This window comes from Euprymna scolopes, chromosome 29 (genome assembly GCF_053919585.1).
Source record: "Euprymna scolopes isolate OS-2025 chromosome 29, ASM5391958v1, whole genome shotgun sequence".
In the NCBI taxonomy this organism is placed as follows: Eukaryota; Metazoa; Mollusca; class Cephalopoda; order Sepiida; family Sepiolidae; genus Euprymna; species Euprymna scolopes.
The window spans coordinates 68,308,529-68,328,442 of NC_136510.1; the positions used below are offsets into that span (position 1 = coordinate 68,308,529).

General features: G+C 37.7%; 36 non-coding genes across 36 annotated transcripts; all 36 read left to right on the forward strand.

Moving 5' to 3' along the window:
* The first annotated feature begins 157 nt into the window (after positions 1-157).
* On the forward strand, positions 158-239 carry Trnal-uag (transfer RNA leucine (anticodon UAG)). Its single transcript has one exon. It is a non-coding gene; the product is annotated as a tRNA-Leu (tRNA).
* A 164-nt stretch (positions 240-403) lies between these two features.
* Trnal-aag (transfer RNA leucine (anticodon AAG)) lies at positions 404-485 on the forward strand. The gene has a single exon. It is a non-coding gene; the product is annotated as a tRNA-Leu (tRNA).
* Positions 486-624: 139 nt separating this feature from the next.
* Trnal-aag (transfer RNA leucine (anticodon AAG)) lies at positions 625-706 on the forward strand. Its single transcript has one exon. It is a non-coding gene; the product is annotated as a tRNA-Leu (tRNA).
* Positions 707-1,784: 1,078 nt separating this feature from the next.
* Trnal-uag (transfer RNA leucine (anticodon UAG)) lies at positions 1,785-1,866 on the forward strand. The gene has a single exon. It is a non-coding gene; the product is annotated as a tRNA-Leu (tRNA).
* A 167-nt stretch (positions 1,867-2,033) lies between these two features.
* Positions 2,034-2,115, forward strand: Trnal-aag (transfer RNA leucine (anticodon AAG)). The gene has a single exon. It is a non-coding gene; the product is annotated as a tRNA-Leu (tRNA).
* A 139-nt stretch (positions 2,116-2,254) lies between these two features.
* On the forward strand, positions 2,255-2,336 carry Trnal-aag (transfer RNA leucine (anticodon AAG)). The gene has a single exon. It is a non-coding gene; the product is annotated as a tRNA-Leu (tRNA).
* A 1,076-nt stretch (positions 2,337-3,412) lies between these two features.
* On the forward strand, positions 3,413-3,494 carry Trnal-uag (transfer RNA leucine (anticodon UAG)). Its single transcript has one exon. It is a non-coding gene; the product is annotated as a tRNA-Leu (tRNA).
* A 164-nt stretch (positions 3,495-3,658) lies between these two features.
* Trnal-aag (transfer RNA leucine (anticodon AAG)) lies at positions 3,659-3,740 on the forward strand. The gene has a single exon. It is a non-coding gene; the product is annotated as a tRNA-Leu (tRNA).
* A 139-nt stretch (positions 3,741-3,879) lies between these two features.
* Positions 3,880-3,961, forward strand: Trnal-cag (transfer RNA leucine (anticodon CAG)). The gene has a single exon. It is a non-coding gene; the product is annotated as a tRNA-Leu (tRNA).
* Positions 3,962-5,038: 1,077 nt separating this feature from the next.
* On the forward strand, positions 5,039-5,120 carry Trnal-uag (transfer RNA leucine (anticodon UAG)). The gene has a single exon. It is a non-coding gene; the product is annotated as a tRNA-Leu (tRNA).
* Positions 5,121-5,284: 164 nt separating this feature from the next.
* On the forward strand, positions 5,285-5,366 carry Trnal-aag (transfer RNA leucine (anticodon AAG)). The gene has a single exon. It is a non-coding gene; the product is annotated as a tRNA-Leu (tRNA).
* A 139-nt stretch (positions 5,367-5,505) lies between these two features.
* Trnal-aag (transfer RNA leucine (anticodon AAG)) lies at positions 5,506-5,587 on the forward strand. The gene has a single exon. It is a non-coding gene; the product is annotated as a tRNA-Leu (tRNA).
* A 1,076-nt stretch (positions 5,588-6,663) lies between these two features.
* Trnal-uag (transfer RNA leucine (anticodon UAG)) lies at positions 6,664-6,745 on the forward strand. Its single transcript has one exon. It is a non-coding gene; the product is annotated as a tRNA-Leu (tRNA).
* Positions 6,746-6,909: 164 nt separating this feature from the next.
* On the forward strand, positions 6,910-6,991 carry Trnal-aag (transfer RNA leucine (anticodon AAG)). The gene has a single exon. It is a non-coding gene; the product is annotated as a tRNA-Leu (tRNA).
* A 139-nt stretch (positions 6,992-7,130) lies between these two features.
* Positions 7,131-7,212, forward strand: Trnal-aag (transfer RNA leucine (anticodon AAG)). Its single transcript has one exon. It is a non-coding gene; the product is annotated as a tRNA-Leu (tRNA).
* Positions 7,213-8,289: 1,077 nt separating this feature from the next.
* On the forward strand, positions 8,290-8,371 carry Trnal-uag (transfer RNA leucine (anticodon UAG)). The gene has a single exon. It is a non-coding gene; the product is annotated as a tRNA-Leu (tRNA).
* Positions 8,372-8,535: 164 nt separating this feature from the next.
* Positions 8,536-8,617, forward strand: Trnal-aag (transfer RNA leucine (anticodon AAG)). Its single transcript has one exon. It is a non-coding gene; the product is annotated as a tRNA-Leu (tRNA).
* A 139-nt stretch (positions 8,618-8,756) lies between these two features.
* Trnal-aag (transfer RNA leucine (anticodon AAG)) lies at positions 8,757-8,838 on the forward strand. The gene has a single exon. It is a non-coding gene; the product is annotated as a tRNA-Leu (tRNA).
* Positions 8,839-9,916: 1,078 nt separating this feature from the next.
* Trnal-uag (transfer RNA leucine (anticodon UAG)) lies at positions 9,917-9,998 on the forward strand. Its single transcript has one exon. It is a non-coding gene; the product is annotated as a tRNA-Leu (tRNA).
* A 167-nt stretch (positions 9,999-10,165) lies between these two features.
* Positions 10,166-10,247, forward strand: Trnal-aag (transfer RNA leucine (anticodon AAG)). Its single transcript has one exon. It is a non-coding gene; the product is annotated as a tRNA-Leu (tRNA).
* Positions 10,248-10,386: 139 nt separating this feature from the next.
* Positions 10,387-10,468, forward strand: Trnal-aag (transfer RNA leucine (anticodon AAG)). The gene has a single exon. It is a non-coding gene; the product is annotated as a tRNA-Leu (tRNA).
* A 1,077-nt stretch (positions 10,469-11,545) lies between these two features.
* Positions 11,546-11,627, forward strand: Trnal-uag (transfer RNA leucine (anticodon UAG)). Its single transcript has one exon. It is a non-coding gene; the product is annotated as a tRNA-Leu (tRNA).
* Positions 11,628-11,791: 164 nt separating this feature from the next.
* Trnal-aag (transfer RNA leucine (anticodon AAG)) lies at positions 11,792-11,873 on the forward strand. The gene has a single exon. It is a non-coding gene; the product is annotated as a tRNA-Leu (tRNA).
* Positions 11,874-12,012: 139 nt separating this feature from the next.
* On the forward strand, positions 12,013-12,094 carry Trnal-aag (transfer RNA leucine (anticodon AAG)). Its single transcript has one exon. It is a non-coding gene; the product is annotated as a tRNA-Leu (tRNA).
* Positions 12,095-13,171: 1,077 nt separating this feature from the next.
* On the forward strand, positions 13,172-13,253 carry Trnal-uag (transfer RNA leucine (anticodon UAG)). Its single transcript has one exon. It is a non-coding gene; the product is annotated as a tRNA-Leu (tRNA).
* Positions 13,254-13,417: 164 nt separating this feature from the next.
* Trnal-aag (transfer RNA leucine (anticodon AAG)) lies at positions 13,418-13,499 on the forward strand. The gene has a single exon. It is a non-coding gene; the product is annotated as a tRNA-Leu (tRNA).
* Positions 13,500-13,638: 139 nt separating this feature from the next.
* Trnal-aag (transfer RNA leucine (anticodon AAG)) lies at positions 13,639-13,720 on the forward strand. Its single transcript has one exon. It is a non-coding gene; the product is annotated as a tRNA-Leu (tRNA).
* Positions 13,721-14,797: 1,077 nt separating this feature from the next.
* Positions 14,798-14,879, forward strand: Trnal-uag (transfer RNA leucine (anticodon UAG)). The gene has a single exon. It is a non-coding gene; the product is annotated as a tRNA-Leu (tRNA).
* Positions 14,880-15,046: 167 nt separating this feature from the next.
* On the forward strand, positions 15,047-15,128 carry Trnal-aag (transfer RNA leucine (anticodon AAG)). The gene has a single exon. It is a non-coding gene; the product is annotated as a tRNA-Leu (tRNA).
* Positions 15,129-15,267: 139 nt separating this feature from the next.
* Trnal-aag (transfer RNA leucine (anticodon AAG)) lies at positions 15,268-15,349 on the forward strand. Its single transcript has one exon. It is a non-coding gene; the product is annotated as a tRNA-Leu (tRNA).
* Positions 15,350-16,426: 1,077 nt separating this feature from the next.
* Trnal-uag (transfer RNA leucine (anticodon UAG)) lies at positions 16,427-16,508 on the forward strand. Its single transcript has one exon. It is a non-coding gene; the product is annotated as a tRNA-Leu (tRNA).
* Positions 16,509-16,672: 164 nt separating this feature from the next.
* On the forward strand, positions 16,673-16,754 carry Trnal-aag (transfer RNA leucine (anticodon AAG)). The gene has a single exon. It is a non-coding gene; the product is annotated as a tRNA-Leu (tRNA).
* Positions 16,755-16,893: 139 nt separating this feature from the next.
* On the forward strand, positions 16,894-16,975 carry Trnal-cag (transfer RNA leucine (anticodon CAG)). The gene has a single exon. It is a non-coding gene; the product is annotated as a tRNA-Leu (tRNA).
* Positions 16,976-18,043: 1,068 nt separating this feature from the next.
* Trnal-uag (transfer RNA leucine (anticodon UAG)) lies at positions 18,044-18,125 on the forward strand. Its single transcript has one exon. It is a non-coding gene; the product is annotated as a tRNA-Leu (tRNA).
* A 385-nt stretch (positions 18,126-18,510) lies between these two features.
* On the forward strand, positions 18,511-18,592 carry Trnal-aag (transfer RNA leucine (anticodon AAG)). The gene has a single exon. It is a non-coding gene; the product is annotated as a tRNA-Leu (tRNA).
* A 1,077-nt stretch (positions 18,593-19,669) lies between these two features.
* Positions 19,670-19,751, forward strand: Trnal-uag (transfer RNA leucine (anticodon UAG)). Its single transcript has one exon. It is a non-coding gene; the product is annotated as a tRNA-Leu (tRNA).
* The last annotated feature ends 163 nt before the right edge of the window (positions 19,752-19,914 follow it).

A 19,914-nucleotide genomic window follows, 5' to 3' on the forward strand; every position in this document is an offset into this window, starting at 1 on the left:
AGTTGCTGAAGCGATGTATACTGTACACAAACAAGCAAACAAACTTGACAAAAAACATGACCTGATTGTCGGAGGTAAAATCACTATGTATTTGTGTCTGTTGAAAGTTGTATTTATGAGTTGTGATTAACGAAGCGAGGTTAGCGAGTTCTTATCTGGTAGCGTGGCCGAGCCGTCTAAGGCGCTGGTTTTAGGCACCAGTCTCTTCGGAGGCGTGGGTTCGAATCCCACCGCTGCCAATAGTGTACACTTTTGCCATGAATTCCGACGGAAAATGGTAAAAACAACGTGTATGAGCAATTTGGTCGTATAATGAAATGATTAAATTTTAGATGAAATCTTGTCAAAGTTTGAAATGCAAAGTGATTGTGATGAAAACGCAAAATAACTGCAGCGTAAGGTAGGTAGCGTGGCCGAGCGGTCTAAGGCGCTGGTTTAAGGCAACAGTCTCTTCGGAGGCGTGGGTTCGAATCCCACCGCTGCCAATAGTGTACACGTTGGTTGTTAATTCCAATAGAAATAAAACTTTTAAATGACGTAAATCAAATTTTTGTTTAGGATTTCTTCAAATTTCACATTTATATTGAGTATGATTAAAACGCGAAGTATCGAATGCAGAGGGCAGGTAGCGTGGCCGAGCGGTCTTAGGCGCTGGTTTAAGGCACCAGTCTCTTCGGAGGCGTGGGTTCGAATCCCACCGCTATCATGTGTAACATTTAAGTTACGTCCATAACTGTTTTTACTCAATTCCGCTCAAGCTTTGATCTTACAACATCATGGAAGTTAAAATACTGTGAAAGTGCTACTTCGGAAAGACGGGAAAAGAAAAAAAATTCTTATATGAGTAAAAATATAAGCACACGTCGTTTTAATAGTTTTAAAATTCATTCTAACGTAACGGCTGAATTACTATTCGAGAATGTTAAAATTCAGCTCGGCTTATAGAGAGAATAATTATATTGGAAAAGATACATAATTGAAAAAAGAATATAGTCCAAGTGGAAGTATGGATGACTAAAAAGAAAAAGAAATTATTGTCGCATACCAGTTGTTAAATTAATACTCGTTGATTTCATGATTATGAATGTGTGTGTATGGGAAAGTTTGAATCTTACTTTGACCAACGATAATATTTACATAAAGAAGAACATACGTAATTTGATGATACTGAATAGGCCCGTCTGATAACGAAAGGATGGGCCTAATCTAATGCGAGCCTTCATTTCCCATATTATATGAAGTATTGCCGAAGTTAGGTCGTGTAAACGTTGATTACTCCAAAGTTATTTTTCTAATTATGTCACCAACTTGCATGTTGGTAACTGTTATAAAAGAGCTTCAGATCCATACAACATGTCTGGAAATATCGGAATTTCAAACTCCGTCATAATTTCGATCATGGAAAATGATTTTAAAGATGACTTCACACTCATAGTTCAAAGATATATCATATGCGGAAGTTTATTGGCTAAAATCTGGGCGACGCTGTGAGTGTATGCTCTAAACAGACCCGAAGTTATAACGAAAAGAGTGAATTTCAAGTTTTTACGAAAACTTGAGTTTTGACCTCGATATGCCGAAATCAAAGCCGCATTAAGGTAGACGATTGTTTGACAAGTTTGATGTCAGTTGCTGAAGCGATGTATACTGTACACAAACAAGCAAACAAACTTGACAAAAAACATGACCTGATTGTCGGAGGTAAAATCACTATGTATTTGTGTCTGTTGAAAGTTGTATTTATGAGTTGTGATTAACGAAGCGAGGTTAGCGAGTTCTTATCTGGTAGCGTGGCCGAGCGGTCTAAGGCGCTGGTTTTAGGCACCAGTCTCTTCGGAGGCGTGGGTTCGAATCCCACCGCTGCCAATAGTGTACACTTTTGCCATGAATTCCGACCGTAAAATGGGTCAAATACCACGTGTATGAGCAATTTGGTCGTATAATGAAATGATTAAATTTTAGATGAAATCTTGTCAAAGTTTGAAATGCAAAGTGATTGTGATGAAAACGCAAAATAACTGCAGCGTAAGGTAGGTAGCGTGGCCGAGCGGTCTAAGGCGCTGGTTTAAGGTACCAGTCTCTTAGGAGGCGTGGGTTCGAATCCCACCGCTGCCAATAGTTTACACGTTGGTTGTTAATTCCAATAGAAATAAAACTTTTAAATGACGTAAATCAAATTTTTGTTTAGGATTTCTTCAAATTTCACATTTATATTGAGTATGATTAAAACGCGAAGTATCGAATGTAGAGGGCAGGTAGCGTGGCCGAGCGGTCTAAGGCGCTGGTTTAAGGCACCAGTCTCTTCGGAGGCGTGGGTTCGAATCCCACCGCTATCATGTGTAACATTTAAGTTACGTCCATAACTGTTTTTACTCAATTCCGCTCAAGCTTTGATCTTACAACATCATGGAAGTTAAAATACTGTGAAAGTGCTACTTCGGAAAGACGGGAAAAGAAAAAATTCTTATATGAGTAAAAATATAAGCACACGTCGTTTTAATAGTTTTAAAATTCATTCTAACGTAACGGCTGAATTACTATTCGAGAATGTTAAAATTCAGCTCGGCTTATAGAGAGAATAATTATACTGGAAAAGATACATAATTGAAAAAAGAATATAGTCCAAGTGGAAGTATGGATGACCAAAAAGAAAAAGATATTATTGTCGGATACCAGTTGTTAAATTAATAATCGTTGGTTTCATGATTATGAATGTGTGTGTATGGGAAAGTTTGAATCTTACTTTGACCAACGATAATATTTACATAAAGAAGAACATACGTAATTTGATGATACTGAATAGGCCCGTCTGATAACGAAAGGATGGGCCTAATCTAATGCGAGCCTTCATTTCCCATATTATATGAAGTATTGCCGAAGTTAGGTCGTGTAAACGTTGATTACTCCAAAGTTATTTTTCTAATTATGTCACCAATTTGCATGTTGGTAACTGTTATAAAAGAGCTTCAGATCCATACAACATGTCTGGAAATATCGGAATTTCAAACTCCGTCATAATTTCGATCATGGAAAATGATTTTAAAGATGACTTCACACTCATAGTTCAAAGATATATCATATGCGGAAGTTTATTGGCTAAAATCTGGGCGACGCTGTGAGTGTATGCTCTAAACAGACCCGAAGTTATAACGAAAAGAGTGAATTTCAAGTTTTTACGAAAACTTGAGTTTTGACCTCGATATGCCGAAATCAAAGCCGCATTAAGGTAGACGATTGTTTGACAAGTTTGATGTCAGTTGCTGAAGCGATGTATACTGTACACAAACAAGCAAACAAACTTGACAAAAAACATGACCTGATTGTCGGAGGTAAAATCACTATGTATTTGTGTCTGTTGAAAGTTGTATTTATGAGTTGTGATTAACGAAGCGAGGTTAGCGAGTTCTTATCTGGTAGCGTGGCCGAGCGGTCTAAGGCGCTGGTTTTAGGCACCAGTCTCTTCGGAGGCATGGGTTCGAATCCCACCGCTGCCAATAGTGTACACTTTTGCCATGAATTCCGACGGAAAATGGTAAAAACAACGTGTATGAGCAATTTGGTCGTATAATGAAATGATTAAATTTTAGATGAAATCTTGTCAAAGTTTGAAATGCAAAGTGATTGTGATGAAAACGCAAAATAACTGCAGCGTAAGGTAGGTAGCGTGGCCGAGCGGTCTAAGGCGCTGATTTAAGGCACCAGTCTCTTCGGAGGCGTGGGTTCGAATCCCACCGCTGCCAATAGTGTACACGTTGGTTGTTAATTCCAATAGAAATAAAACTTTTAAATGACGTAAATCGAATTTTTGTTTAGGATTTCTTCAAATTTCACATTTATATTGAGTATGATTAAAACGCGAAGTATCGAATGCAGAGGGCAGGTAGCGTGGCCGAGCGGTCTAAAGCGCTGGTTTCAGGCACCAGTCTCTTCGGAGGCGTGGGTTCGAATCCCACCGCTATCATGTGTAACATTTAAGTTACGTCCATAACTGTTTTTACTCAATTCCGCTCAAGCTTTGATCTTACAACATCATGGAAGTTAAAATACTGTGAAAGTGCTACTTCGGAAAGACGGGAAAAGAAAAAAATTCTTATATGAGTAAAAATATAAGCACACGTCGTTTTAATAGTTTTAAAATTCATTCTAACGTAAGGGCTGAATTACTATTCGAGAATGTTAAAATTCAGCTCGGCTTATAGAGAGAATAATTATATTGGAAAAGATACATAATTGAAAAAAGAATATAGTCCAAGTGGAAGTATGGATGACCAAAAAGAAAAAGAAATTATTGTCGCATACCAGTTGTTAAATTAATACTCGTTGATTTCATGATTATGAATGTGTGTGTATGGGAAAGTTTGAATCTTACTTTGACCAACGATAATATTTACATAAAGAAGAACATACGTAATTTGATGATACTGAATAGGCCCGTCTGATAACGAAAGGATGGGCCTAATCTAATGCGAGCCTTCATTTCCCATATTATATGAAGTATTGCCGAAGTTAGGTCGTGTAAACGTTGATTACTCCAAAGTTATTTTTCTAATTATGTCACCAATTTGCATGTTGGTAACTGTTATAAAAGAGCTTCAGATCCATACAACATGTCTGGAAATATCGGAATTTCAAACTCCGTCATAATTTCGATCATGGAAAATGATTTTAAAGATGACGTCACACTCATAGTTCAAAGATATATCATATGCGGAAGTTTATTGGCTAAAATCTGGGCGACGCTGTGAGTGTATGCTCTTAACAGACCCGAAGTTATAACGAAAAGAGTGAATTTCAAGTTTTTACGAAAACTTGAGTTTTGACCTCGATATGCCGAAATCAAAGCCGCATTAAGGTAGACGATTGTTTGACAAGTTTGATGTCAGTTGCTGAAGCGATGTATACTGTACACAAACAAGCAAACAAACTTGACAAAAAACATGACCTGATTGTCGGAGGTAAAATCACTATGTATTTGTGTCTGTTGAAAGTTGTATTTATGAGTTGTGATTAACGAAGCGAGGTTAGCGAGTTCTTATCTGGTAGCGTGGCCGAGCGGTCTAAGGCGCTGGTTTTAGGCACCAGTCTCTTCGGAGGCGTGGGTTCGAATCCCACCGCTGCCAATAGTGTACGCTTTTGCCATGAATTCCGACGGAAAATGGTAAAAACAACGTGTATGAGCAATTTGGTCGTATAATGAAATGATTAAATTTTAGATGAAATCTTGTCAAAGTTTGAAATGCAAAGTGATTGTGATGAAAACGCAAAATAACTGCAGCGTAAGGTAGGTAGCGTGGCCGAGCGGTCGAAGGCGCTGGTTTAAGGCACCAGTCTCTTCGGAGGCGTGGGTTCGAATCCCACCGCTGCCAATAGTGTACACGTTGGTTGTTAATTCCAATAGAAATAAAACTTTTAAATGACGTAAATCAAATTTTTGTTTAGGATTTCTTCAAATTTCACATTTATATTGAGTATGATTAAAACGCGAAGTATCGAATGCAGAGGGCAGGTAGCGTGGCCGAGCGGTCTAAGGCGCTGGTTTAAGGCACCAGTCTCTTCGGAGGCGTGGGTTCGAATCCCACCGCTATCATGTGTAACATTTAAGTTACGTCCATAACTGTTTTTACTCAATTCCGCTCAAGCTTTGATCTTACAACATCATGGAAGTTAAAATACTGTGAAAGTGCTACTTCGGAAAGACGGGAAAAGAAAAAAGTTCTTATATGAGTAAAAATATAAGCACACGTCGTTTTAATAGTTTTAAAATTCATTCTAACGTAAGGGCTGAATTACTATTCGAGAATGTTAAAATTCAGCTCGGCTTATAGAGAGAATAATTATATTGGAAAAGATACATAATTGAAAAAAGAATATAGTCCAAGTGGAAGTATGGATGACCAAAAAGAAAAAGAAATTATTGTCGCATACCAGTTGTTAAATTAATACTCGTTGATTTCATGATTATGAATGTGTGTGTATGGGAAAGTTTGAATCTTACTTTGACCAACGATAATATTTACATAAAGAAGAACATACGTAATTTGATGATACTGAATAGGCCCGTTTGATAACGAAAGGATGGGCCTAATCTAATGCGAGCCTTCATTTCCCATATTATATGAAGTATTGCCGAAGTTAGGTCGTGTAAACGTTGATTACTCCAAAGTTATTTTTCTAATTATGTCACCAATTTGCATGTTGGTAACTGTTATAAAAGAGCTTCAGATCCATACAACATGTCTGGAAATATCGGAATTTCAAACTCCGTCATAATTTCGATCATGGAAAATGATTTTAAAGATGACTTCACACTCATAGTTCAAAGATATATCATATGCGGAAGTTTATTGGCTAAAATCTGGGCGACGCTGTGAGTGTATGCTCTAAACAGACCCGAAGTTATAACGAAAAGAGTGAATTTCAAGTTTTTACGAAAACTTGAGTTTTGACCTCGATATGCCGAAATCAAAGCCGCATTAAGGTAGACGATTGTTTGACAAGTTTGATGTCAGTTGCTGAAGCGATGTATACTGTACACAAACAAGCAAACAAACTTGACAAAAACATGACCTGATTGTCGGAGGTAAAATCACTATGTATTTGTGTCTGTTGAAAGTTGTATTTATGAGTTGTGATTAACGAAGCGAGGTTAGCGAGTTCTTATCTGGTAGCGTGGCCGAGCGGTCTAAGGCGCTGGTTTTAGGCACCAGTCTCTCCGGAGGCTTGGGTTCGAATCCCACCGCTGCCAATAGTGTACACTTTTGCCATGAATTCCGACGGAAAATGGTAAAAACAACGTGTATGAGCAATTTGGTCGTATAATGAAATGATTAAATTTTAGATGAAATCTTGTCAAAGTTTGAAATGCAAAGTGATTGTGATGAAAACGCAAAATAACTGCAGCGTAAGGTAGGTAGCGTGGCCGAGCGGTCTAAGGCGCTGATTTAAGGCAACAGTCTCTTCGGAGGCGTGGGTTCGAATCCCACCGCTGCCAATAGTGTACACGTTGGTTGTTAATTCCAATAGAAATAAAACTTTTAAATGACGTAAATCAAATTTTTGTTTAGGATTTCTTCAAATTTCACATTTATATTGAGTATGATTAAAACGCGAAGTATCGAATGCAGAGGGCAGGTAGCGTGGCCGAGCGGTCTAAGGCGCTGGTTTAAGGCACCAGTTTCTTCGGAGGCGTGGGTTCGAATCCCACCGCTATCATGTGTAACATTTAAGTTACGTCCATAACTGTTTTTACTCAATTCCGCTCAAGCTTTGATCTTACAACATCATGGAAGTTAAAATACTGTGAAAGTGCTACTTCGGAAAGACGGGAAAAGAAAAAAATTCTTATATGAGTAAAAATATAAGCACACGTCGTTTTAATAGTTTTAAAATTCATTCTAACGTAACGGCTGAATTACTATTCGAGAATGTTAAAATTCAGCTCGGCTTATAGAGAGAATAATTATATTGGAAAAGATACATAATTGAAAAAAGAATATAGTCCAAGTGGAAGTATGGATGACCAAAAAGAAAAAGAAATTATTGTCGCATACCAGTTGTTAAATTAATACTCGTTGATTTCATGATTATGAATGTGTGTGTATGGGAAAGTTTGAATCTTACTTTGACCAACGATAATATTTACATAAAGAAGAACATACGTAATTTGATGATACTGAATAGGCCCGTCTGATAACGAAAGGATGGGCCTAATCTAATGCGAGCCTTCATTTCCCATATTATATGAAGTATTGCCGCAGTTAGGTCGTGTAAACGTTGATTACTCCAAAGTTATTTTTCTAATTATGTCACCAACTTGCATGTTGGTAACTGTTATAAAAGAGCTTCAGATCCATACAACATGTCTGGAAATATCGGAATTTCAAACTCCGTCATAATTTCGATCATGGAAAATGATTTTAAAGATGACTTCACACTCATAGTTCAAAGATATATCATATGCGGAAGTTTATTGGCTAAAATCTGGGCGACGCTGTGAGTGTATGCTCTAAACAGACCCGAAGTTATAACGAAAAGAGTGAATTTCAAGTTTTTACGAAAACTTGAGTTTTGACCTCGATATGCCGAAATCAAAGCCGCATTAAGGTAGACGATTGTTTGACAAGTTTGATGTCAGTTGCTGAAGCGATGTATACTGTACACAAACAAGCAAACAAACTTGACAAAAAACATGACCTGATTGTCGGAGGTAAAATCACTATGTATTTGTGTCTGTTGAAAGTTGTATTTATGAGTTGTGATTAACGAAGCGAGGTTAGCGAGTTCTTATCTGGTAGCGTGGCCGAGCGGTCTAAGGCGCTGGTTTTAGGCACCAGTCTCTTCGGAGGCGTGGGTTCGAATCCCACCGCTGCCAATAGTGTACACTTTTGCCATGAATTCCGACGGAAAATGGTAAAAACAACGTGTATGAGCAATTTGGTCGTATAATGAAATGATTAAATTTTAGATGAAATCTTGTCAAAGTTTGAAATGCAAAGTGATTGTGATGAAAACGCAAAATAACTGCAGCGTAAGGTAGGTAGCGTGGCCGAGCGGTCTAAGGCGCTGGTTTAAGGCAACAGTCTCTTCGGAGGCGTGGGTTCGAATCCCACCGCTGCCAATAGTGTACACGTTGGTTGTTAATTCCAATAGAAATAAAACTTTTAAATGACGTAAATCAAATTTTTGTTTAGGATTTCTTCAAATTTCACATTTATATTGAGTATGATTAAAACGCGAAGTATCGAATGCAGAGGGCAGGTAGCGTGGCCGAGCGGTCTTAGGCGCTGGTTTAAGGCACCAGTCTCTTCGGAGGCGTGGGTTCGAATCCCACCGCTATCATGTGTAACATTTAAGTTACGTCCATAACTGTTTTTACTCAATTCCGCTCAAGCTTTGATCTTACAACATCATGGAAGTTAAAATACTGTGAAAGTGCTACTTCGGAAAGACGGGAAAAGAAAAAAAATTCTTATATGAGTAAAAATATAAGCACACGTCGTTTTAATAGTTTTAAAATTCATTCTAACGTAACGGCTGAATTACTATTCGAGAATGTTAAAATTCAGCTCGGCTTATAGAGAGAATAATTATATTGGAAAAGATACATAATTGAAAAAAGAATATAGTCCAAGTGGAAGTATGGATGACTAAAAAGAAAAAGAAATTATTGTCGCATACCAGTTGTTAAATTAATACTCGTTGATTTCATGATTATGAATGTGTGTGTATGGGAAAGTTTGAATCTTACTTTGACCAACGATAATATTTACATAAAGAAGAACATACGTAATTTGATGATACTGAATAGGCCCGTCTGATAACGAAAGGATGGGCCTAATCTAATGCGAGCCTTCATTTCCCATATTATATGAAGTATTGCCGCAGTTAGGTCGTGTAAACGTTGATTACTCCAAAGTTATTTTTCTAATTATGTCACCAACTTGCATGTTGGTAACTGTTATAAAAGAGCTTCAGATCCATACAACATGTCTGGAAATATCGGAATTTCAAACTCCGTCATAATTTCGATCATGGAAAATGATTTTAAAGATGACTTCACACTCATAGTTCAAAGATATATCATATGCGGAAGTTTATTGGCTAAAATCTGGGCGACGCTGTGAGTGTATGCTCTAAACAGACCCGAAGTTATAACGAAAAGAGTGAATTTCAAGTTTTTACGAAAACTTGAGTTTTGACCTCGATATGCCGAAATCAAAGCCGCATTAAGGTAGACGATTGTTTGACAAGTTTGATGTCAGTTGCTGAAGCGATGTATACTGTACACAAACAAGCAAACAAACTTGACAAAAAACATGACCTGATTGTCGGAGGTAAAATCACTATGTATTTGTGTCTGTTGAAAGTTGTATTTATGAGTTGTGATTAACGAAGCGAGGTTAGCGAGTTCTTATCTGGTAGCGTGGCCGAGCGGTCTAAGGCGCTGGTTTTAGGCACCAGTCTCTTCGGAGGCGTGGGTTCGAATCCCACCGCTGCCAATAGTGTACACTTTTGCCATGAATTCCGACCGTAAAATGGGTCAAATACCACGTGTATGAGCAATTTGGTCGTATAATGAAATGATTAAATTTTAGATGAAATCTTGTCAAAGTTTGAAATGCAAAGTGATTGTGATGAAAACGCAAAATAACTGCAGCGTAAGGTAGGTAGCGTGGCCGAGCGGTCTAAGGCGCTGGTTTAAGGTACCAGTCTCTTAGGAGGCGTGGGTTCGAATCCCACCGCTGCCAATAGTTTACACGTTGGTTGTTAATTCCAATAGAAATAAAACTTTTAAATGACGTAAATCAAATTTTTGTTTAGGATTTCTTCAAATTTCACATTTATATTGAGTATGATTAAAACGCGAAGTATCGAATGTAGAGGGCAGGTAGCGTGGCCGAGCGGTCTAAGGCGCTGGTTTAAGGCACCAGTCTCTTCGGAGGCGTGGGTTCGAATCCCACCGCTATCATGTGTAACATTTAAGTTACGTCCATAACTGTTTTTACTCAATTCCGCTCAAGCTTTGATCTTACAACATCATGGAAGTTAAAATACTGTGAAAGTGCTACTTCGGAAAGACGGGAAAAGAAAAAAATTCTTATATGAGTAAAAATATAAGCACACGTCGTTTTAATAGTTTTAAAATTCATTCTAACGTAACGGCTGAATTACTATTCGAGAATGTTAAAATTCAGCTCGGCTTATAGAGAGAATAATTATACTGGAAAAGATACATAATTGAAAAAAGAATATAGTCCAAGTGGAAGTATGGATGACCAAAAAGAAAAAGATATTATTGTCGGATACCAGTTGTTAAATTAATAATCGTTGGTTTCATGATTATGAATGTGTGTGTATGGGAAAGTTTGAATCTTACTTTGACCAACGATAATATTTACATAAAGAAGAACATACGTAATTTGATGATACTGAATAGGCCCGTCTGATAACGAAAGGATGGGCCTAATCTAATGCGAGCCTTCATTTCCCATATTATATGAAGTATTGCCGAAGTTAGGTCGTGTAAACGTTGATTACTCCAAAGTTATTTTTCTAATTATGTCACCAATTTGCATGTTGGTAACTGTTATAAAAGAGCTTCAGATCCATACAACATGTCTGGAAATATCGGAATTTCAAACTCCGTCATAATTTCGATCATGGAAAATGATTTTAAAGATGACTTCACACTCATAGTTCAAAGATATATCATATGCGGAAGTTTATTGGCTAAAATCTGGGCGACGCTGTGAGTGTATGCTCTAAACAGACCCGAAGTTATAACGAAAAGAGTGAATTTCAAGTTTTTACGAAAACTTGAGTTTTGACCTCGATATGCCGAAATCAAAGCCGCATTAAGGTAGACGATTGTTTGACAAGTTTGATGTCAGTTGCTGAAGCGATGTATACTGTACACAAACAAGCAAACAAACTTGACAAAAAACATGACCTGATTGTCGGAGGTAAAATCACTATGTATTTGTGTCTGTTGAAAGTTGTATTTATGAGTTGTGATTAACGAAGCGAGGTTAGCGAGTTCTTATCTGGTAGCGTGGCCGAGCGGTCTAAGGCGCTGGTTTTAGGCACCAGTCTCTTCGGAGGCATGGGTTCGAATCCCACCGCTGCCAATAGTGTACACTTTTGCCATGAATTCCGACGGAAAATGGTAAAAACAACGTGTATGAGCAATTTGGTCGTATAATGAAATGATTAAATTTTAGATGAAATCTTGTCAAAGTTTGAAATGCAAAGTGATTGTGATGAAAACGCAAAATAACTGCAGCGTAAGGTAGGTAGCGTGGCCGAGCGGTCTAAGGCGCTGGTTTAAGGCACCAGTCTCTTCGGAGGCGTGGGTTCGAATCCCACCGCTGCCAATAGTGTACACGTTGGTTGTTAATTCCAATAGAAATAAAACTTTTAAATGACGTAAATCGAATTTTTGTTTAGGATTTCTTCAAATTTCACATTTATATTGAGTATGATTAAAACGCGAAGTATCGAATGCAGAGGGCAGGTAGCGTGGCCGAGCGGTCTAAGGCGCTGGTTTAAGGCACCAGTCTCTTCGGAGGCGTGGGTTCGAATCCCACCGCTATCATGTGTAACATTTAAGTTACGTCCATAACTGTTTTTACTCAATTCCGCTCAAGCTTTGATCTTACAACATCATGGAAGTTAAAATACTGTGAAAGTGCTACTTCGGAAAGACGGGAAAAGAAAAAAATTCTTATATGAGTAAAAATATAAGCACACGTCGTTTTAATAGTTTTAAAATTCATTCTAACGTAAGGGCTGAATTACTATTCGAGAATGTTAAAATTCAGCTCGGCTTATAGAGAGAATAATTATATTGGAAAAGATACATAATTGAAAAAAGAATATAGTCCAAGTGGAAGTATGGATGACCAAAAAGAAAAAGAAATTATTGTCGCATACCAGTTGTTAAATTAATACTCGTTGATTTCATGATTATGAATGTGTGTGTATGGGAAAGTTTGAATCTTACTTTGACCAACGATAATATTTACATAAAGAAGAACATACGTAATTTGATGATACTGAATAGGCCCGTCTGATAACGAAAGGATGGGCCTAATCTAATGCGAGCCTTCATTTCCCATATTATATGAAGTATTGCCGAAGTTAGGTCGTGTAAACGTTGATTACTCCAAAGTTATTTTTCTAATTATGTCACCAATTTGCATGTTGGTAACTGTTATAAAAGAGCTTCAGATCCATACAACATGTCTGGAAATATCGGAATTTCAAACTCCGTCATAATTTCGATCATGGAAAATGATTTTAAAGATGACGTCACACTCATAGTTCAAAGATATATCATATGCGGAAGTTTATTGGCTAAAATCTGGGCGACGCTGTGAGTGTATGCTCTTAACAGACCCGAAGTTATAACGAAAAGAGTGAATTTCAAGTTTTTACGAAAACTTGAGTTTTGACCTCGATATGCCGAAATCAAAGCCGCATTAAGGTAGACGATTGTTTGACAAGTTTGATGTCAGTTGCTGAAGCGATGTATACTGTACACAAACAAGCAAACAAACTTGACAAAAAACATGACCTGATTGTCGGAGGTAAAATCACTATGTATTTGTGTCTGTTGAAAGTTGTATTTATGAGTTGTGATTAACGAAGCGAGGTTAGCGAGTTCTTATCTGGTAGCGTGGCCGAGCGGTCTAAGGCGCTGGTTTTAGGCACCAGTCTCTTCGGAGGCGTGGGTTCGAATCCCACCGCTGCCAATAGTGTACACTTTTGCCATGAATTCCGACGGAAAATGGTAAAAACAACGTGTATGAGCAATTTGGTCGTATAATGAAATGATTAAATTTTAGATGAAATCTTGTCAAAGTTTGAAATGCAAAGTGATTGTGATGAAAACGCAAAATAACTGCAGCGTAAGGTAGGTAGCGTGGCCGAGCGGTCGAAGGCGCTGGTTTAAGGCACCAGTCTCTTCGGAGGCGTGGGTTCGAATCCCACCGCTGCCAATAGTGTACACGTTGGTTGTTAATTCCAATAGAAATAAAACTTTTAAATGACGTAAATCAAATTTTTGTTTAGGATTTCTTCAAATTTCACATTTATATTGAGTATGATTAAAACGCGAAGTATCGAATGCAGAGGGCAGGTAGCGTGGCCGAGCGGTCTAAGGCGCTGGTCTAAGGCACCAGTCTCTTCGGAGGCGTGGGTTCGAATCCCACCGCTATCATGTGTAACATTTAAGTTACGTCCATAACTGTTTTTACTCAATTCCGCTCAAGCTTTGATCTTACAACATCATGGAAGTTAAAATACTGTGAAAGTGCTACTTCGGAAAGACGGGAAAAGAAAAAAGTTCTTATATGAGTAAAAATATAAGCACACGTCGTTTTAATAGTTTTAAAATTCATTCTAACGTAAGGGCTGAATTACTATTCGAGAATGTTAAAATTCAGCTCGGCTTATAGAGAGAATAATTATATTGGAAAAGATACATAATTGAAAAAAGAATATAGTCCAAGTGGAAGTATGGATGACCAAAAAGAAAAAGAAATTATTGTCGCATACCAGTTGTTAAATTAATACTCGTTGATTTCATGATTATGAATGTGTGTGTATGGGAAAGTTTGAATCTTACTTTGACCAACGATAATATTTACATAAAGAAGAACATACGTAATTTGATGATACTGAATAGGCCCGTCTGATAACGAAAGGATGGGCCTAATCTAATGCGAGCCTTCATTTCCCATATTATATGAAGTATTGCCGAAGTTAGGTCGTGTAAACGTTGATTACTCCAAAGTTATTTTTCTAATTATGTCACCAATTTGCATGTTGGTAACTGTTATAAAAGAGCTTCAGATCCATACAACATGTCTGGAAATATCGGAATTTCAAACTCCGTCATAATTTCGATCATGGAAAATGATTTTAAAGATGACTTCACACTCATAGTTCAAAGATATATCATATGCGGAAGTTTATTGGCTAAAATCTGGGCGACGCTGTGAGTGTATGCTCTAAACAGACCCGAAGTTATAACGAAAAGAGTGAATTTCAAGTTTTTACGAAAACTTGAGTTTTGACCTCGATATGCCGAAATCAAAGCCGCATTAAGGTAGACGATTGTTTGACAAGTTTGATGTCAGTTGCTGAAGCGATGTATACTGTACACAAACAAGCAAACAAACTTGACAAAAAACATGACCTGATTGTCGGAGGTAAAATCACTATGTATTTGTGTCTGTTGAAAGTTGTATTTATGAGTTGTGATTAACGAAGCGAGGTTAGCGAGTTCTTATCTGGTAGCGTGGCCGAGCGGTCTAAGGCGCTGGTTTTAGGCACCAGTCTCTTCGGAGGCGTGGGTTCGAATCCCACCGCTGCCAATAGTGTACACTTTTGCCATGAATTCCGACCGTAAAATGGGTCAAATACCACGTGTATGAGCAATTTGGTCGTATAATGAAATGATTAAATTTTAGATGAAATCTTGTCAAAGTTTGAAATGCAAAGTGATTGTGATGAAAACGCAAAATAACTGCAGCGTAAGGTAGGTAGCGTGGCCGAGCGGTCTAAGGCGCTGGTTTAAGGTACCAGTCTCTTAGGAGGCGTTGGTTCGAATCCCACCGCTGCCAATAGTGTACACGTTGGTTGTTAATTCCAATAGAAATAAAACTTTTAAATGACGTAAATCAAATTTTTGTTTAGGATTTCTTCAAATTTCACATTTATATTGAGTATGATTAAAACGCGAAGTATCGAATGCAGAGGGCAGGTAGCGTGGCCGAGCGGTCTAAGGCGCTGGTTTAAGGCACCAGTCTCTTCGGAGGCGTGGGTTCGAATCCCACCGCTATCATGTGTAACATTTAAGTTACGTCCATAACTGTTTTTACTCAATTCCGCTCAAGCTTTGATCTTACAACATCATGGAAGTTAAAATACTGTGAAAGTGCTACTTCGGAAAGACGGGAAAAGAAAAAAATTCTTATATGAGTAAAAATATAAGCACACGTCGTTTTAATAGTTTTAAAATTCATTCTAACGTAACGGCTGAATTACTATTCGAGAATGTTAAAATTCAGCTCGGCTTATAGAGAGAATAATTATATTGGAAAAGATACATAATTGAAAAAAGAATATAGTCCAAGTGGAAGTATGGATGACCAAAAAGAAAAAGAAATTATTGTCGCATACCAGTTGTTAAATTAATAATCGTTGGTTTCATGATTATGAATGTGTGTGTATGGGAAAGTTTGAATCTTACTTTGACCAACGATAATATTTACATAAAGAAGAACATACGTAATTTGATGATACTGAATAGGCCCGTCTGATAACGAAAGGATGGGCCTAATCTAATGCGAGCCTTCATTTCCCATATTATATGAAGTATTGCCGAAGTTAGGTCGTGTAAACGTTGATTACTCCAAAGTTATTTTTCCAATTATGTCACCAACTTGCATGTTGGTAACTGTTATAAAAGAGCTTCAGATCCATACAACATGTCTGGAAATATCGGAATTTCAAACTCCGTCATAATTTCGATCATGGAAAATGATTTTAAAGATGACTTCACACTCATAGTTCAAAGATATATCATATGCGGAAGTTTATTGGCTAAAATCTGGGCGACGCTGTGAGTGTATGCTCTAAACAGACCCGAAGTTATAACGAAAAGAGTGAATTTCAAGTTTTTACGAAAACTTGAGTTTTGACCTCGATATGCCGAAATCAAAGCCGCATTAAGGTAGACGATTGTTTGACAAGTTTGATGTCAGTTGCTGAAGCGATGTATACTGTACACAAACAAGCAAACAAACTTGACAAAAAACATGACCTGATTGTCGGAGGTAAAATCACTATGTATTTGTGTCTGTTGAAAGTTGTATTTATGAGTTGTGATTAACGAAGCGAGGTTAGCGAGTTCTTATCTGGTAGCGTGGCCGAGCGGTCTAAGGCGCTGGTTTTAGGCACCAGTCTCTTCGGAGGCGTGGGTTCGAATCCCACCGCTGCCAATAGTGTACACTTTTGCCATGAATTCCGACGGAAAATGGTAAAAACAACGTGTATGAGCAATTTGGTCGTATAATGAAATGATTAAATTTTAGATGAAATCTTGTCAAAGTTTGAAATGCAAAGTGATTGTGATGAAAACGCAAAATAACTGCAGCGTAAGGTAGGTAGCGTGGCCGAGCGGTCTAAGGCGCTGGTTTAAGGCACCAGTCTCTTCGGAGGCGTGGGTTCGAATCCCACCGCTGCCAATAGTGTGTACGTTGGTTGTTAATTCCAATAGAAATAAAACTTTTAAATGACGTAAATCGAATTTTTGTTTAGGATTTCTTCAAATTTCACATTTATATTGAGTATGATTAAAACGCGAAGTATCGAATGCAGAGGGCAGGTAGCGTGGCCGAGCGGTCTAAAGCGCTGGTTTCAGGCACCAGTCTCTTCGGAGGCGTGGGTTCGAATCCCACCGCTATCATGTGTAACATTTAAGTTACGTCCATAACTGTTTTTACTCAATTCCGCTCAAGCTTTGATCTTACAACATCATGGAAGTTAAAATACTGTGAAAGTGCTACTTCGGAAAGACGGGAAAAGAAAAAAATTCTTATATGAGTAAAAATATAAGCACACGTCGTTTTAATAGTTTTAAAATTCATTCTAACGTAACGGCTGAATTACTATTCGAGAATGTTAAAATTCAGCTCGGCTTATAGAGAGAATAATTATATTGGAAAAGATACATAATTGAAAAAAGAATATAGTCCAAGTGGAAGTATGGATGACCAAAAAGAAAAAGAAATTATTGTCGCATACCAGTTGTTAAATTAATACTCGTTGATTTCATGATTATGAATGTGTGTGTATGGGAAAGTTTGAATCTTACTTTGACCAACGATAATATTTACATAAAGAAGAACATACGTAATCTGAATAGGCCCGTCTGATAACGAAAGGATGGGCCTAATCTAATGCGAGCCTTCATTTCCCATATTATATGAAGTATTGCCGAAGTTAGGTCGTGTAAACGTTGATTACTCCAAAGTTATTTTTCTAATTATGTCACCAATTTGCATGTTGGTAACTGTTATAAAAGAGCTTCAGATCCATACAACATGTCTGGAAATATCGGAATTTCAAACTCCGTCATAATTTCGATCATGGAAAATGATTTTAAAGATGACGTCACACTCATAGTTCAAAGATATATCATATGCGGAAGTTTATTGGCTAAAATCTGGGCGACGCTGTGAGTGTATGCTCTAAACAGACCCGAAGTTATAACGAAAAGAGTGAATTTCAAGTTTTTACGAAAACTTGAGTTTTGACCTCGATATGCCGAAATCAAAGCCGCATTAAGGTAGACGATTGTTTGACAAGTTTGATGTCAGTTGCTGAAGCGATGTATACTGTACACAAACAAGCAAACAAACTTGACAAAAAACATGACCTGATTGTCGGAGGTAAAATCACTATGTATTTGTGTCTGTTGAAAGTTGTATTTATGAGTTGTGATTAACGAAGCGAGGTTAGCGAGTTCTTATCTGGTAGCGTGGCCGAGCGGTCTAAGGCGCTGGTTTTAGGCACCAGTCTCTCCGGAGGCTTGGGTTCGAATCCCACCGCTGCCAATAGTGTACACTTTTGCCATGAATTCCGACGGAAAATGGTAAAAACAACGTGTATGAGCAATTTGGTCGTATAATGAAATGATTAAATTTTAGATGAAATCTTGTCAAAGTTTGAAATGCAAAGTGATTGTGATGAAAACGCAAAATAACTGCAGCGTAAGGTAGGTAGCGTGGCCGAGCGGTCTAAGGCGCTGGTTTAAGGCAACAGTCTCTTCGGAGGCGTTGGTTCGAATCCCACCGCTGCCAATAGTGTACACGTTGGTTGTTAATTCCAATAGAAATAAAACTTTTAAATGACGTAAATCAAATTTTTGTTTAGGATTTCTTCAAATTTCACATTTATATTGAGTATGATTAAAACGCGAAGTATCGAATGCAGAGGGCAGGTAGCGTGGCCGAGCGGTCTAAGGCGCTGGTTTAAGGCACCAGTCTCTTCGGAGGCGTGGGTTCGAATCCCACCGCTATCATGTGTAACATTTAAGTTACGTCCATAACTGTTTTTACTCAATTCCGCTCAAGCTTTGATCTTACAACATCATGGAAGTTAAAATACTGTGAAAGTGCTACTTCGGAAAGACGGGAAAAGAAAAAAATTCTTATATGAGTAAAAATATAAGCACACGTCGTTTTAATAGTTTTAAAATTCATTCTAACGTAACGGCTGAATTACTATTCGAGAATGTTAAAATTCAGCTCGGCTTATAGAGAGAATAATTATATTGGAAAAGATACATAATTGAAAAAAGAATATAGTCCAAGTGGAAGTATGGATGACCAAAAAGAAAAAGAAATTATTGTCGCATACCAGTTGTTAAATTAATACTCGTTGATTTCATGATTATGAATGTGTGTGTATGGGAAAGTTTGAATCTTACTTTGACCAACGATAATATTTACATAAAGAAGAACATACGTAATTTGATGATACTGAATAGGCCCGTCTGATAACGAAAGGATGGGCCTAATCTAATGCGAGCCTTCATTTCCCATATTATATGAAGTATTGCCGCAGTTAGGTCGTGTAAACGTTGATTACTCCAAAGTTATTTTTCTAATTATGTCACCAACTTGCATGTTGGTAACTGTTATAAAAGAGCTTCAGATCCATACAACATGTCTGGAAATATCGGAATTTCAAACTCCGTCATAATTTCGATCATGGAAAATGATTTTAAAGATGACTTCACACTCATAGTTCAAAGATATATCATATGCGGAAGTTTATTGGCTAAAATCTGGGCGACGCTGTGAGTGTATGCTCTAAACAGACCCGAAGTTATAACGAAAAGAGTGAATTTCAAGTTTTTACGAAAACTTGAGTTTTGACCTCGATATGCCGAAATCAAAGCCGCATTAAGGTAGACGATTGTTTGACAAGTTTGATGTCAGTTGCTGAAGCGATGTATACTGTACACAAACAAGCAAACAAACTTGACAAAAAACATGACCTGATTGTCGGAGGTAAAATCACTATGTATTTGTGTCTGTTGAAAGTTGTATTTATGAGTTGTGATTAACGAAGCGAGGTTAGCGAGTTCTTATCTGGTAGCGTGGCCGAGCGGTCTAAGGCGCTGGTTTTAGGCACCAGTCTCTTCGGAGGCGTGGGTTCGAATCCCACCGCTGCCAATAGTGTACACTTTTGCCATGAATTCCGACGGAAAATGGTAAAAACAACGTGTATGAGCAATTTGGTCGTATAATGAAATGATTAAATTTTAGATGAAATCATGTCAAAGTTTGAAATGCAAAGTGATTGTGATGAAAACGCAAAATAACTGCAGCGTAAGGT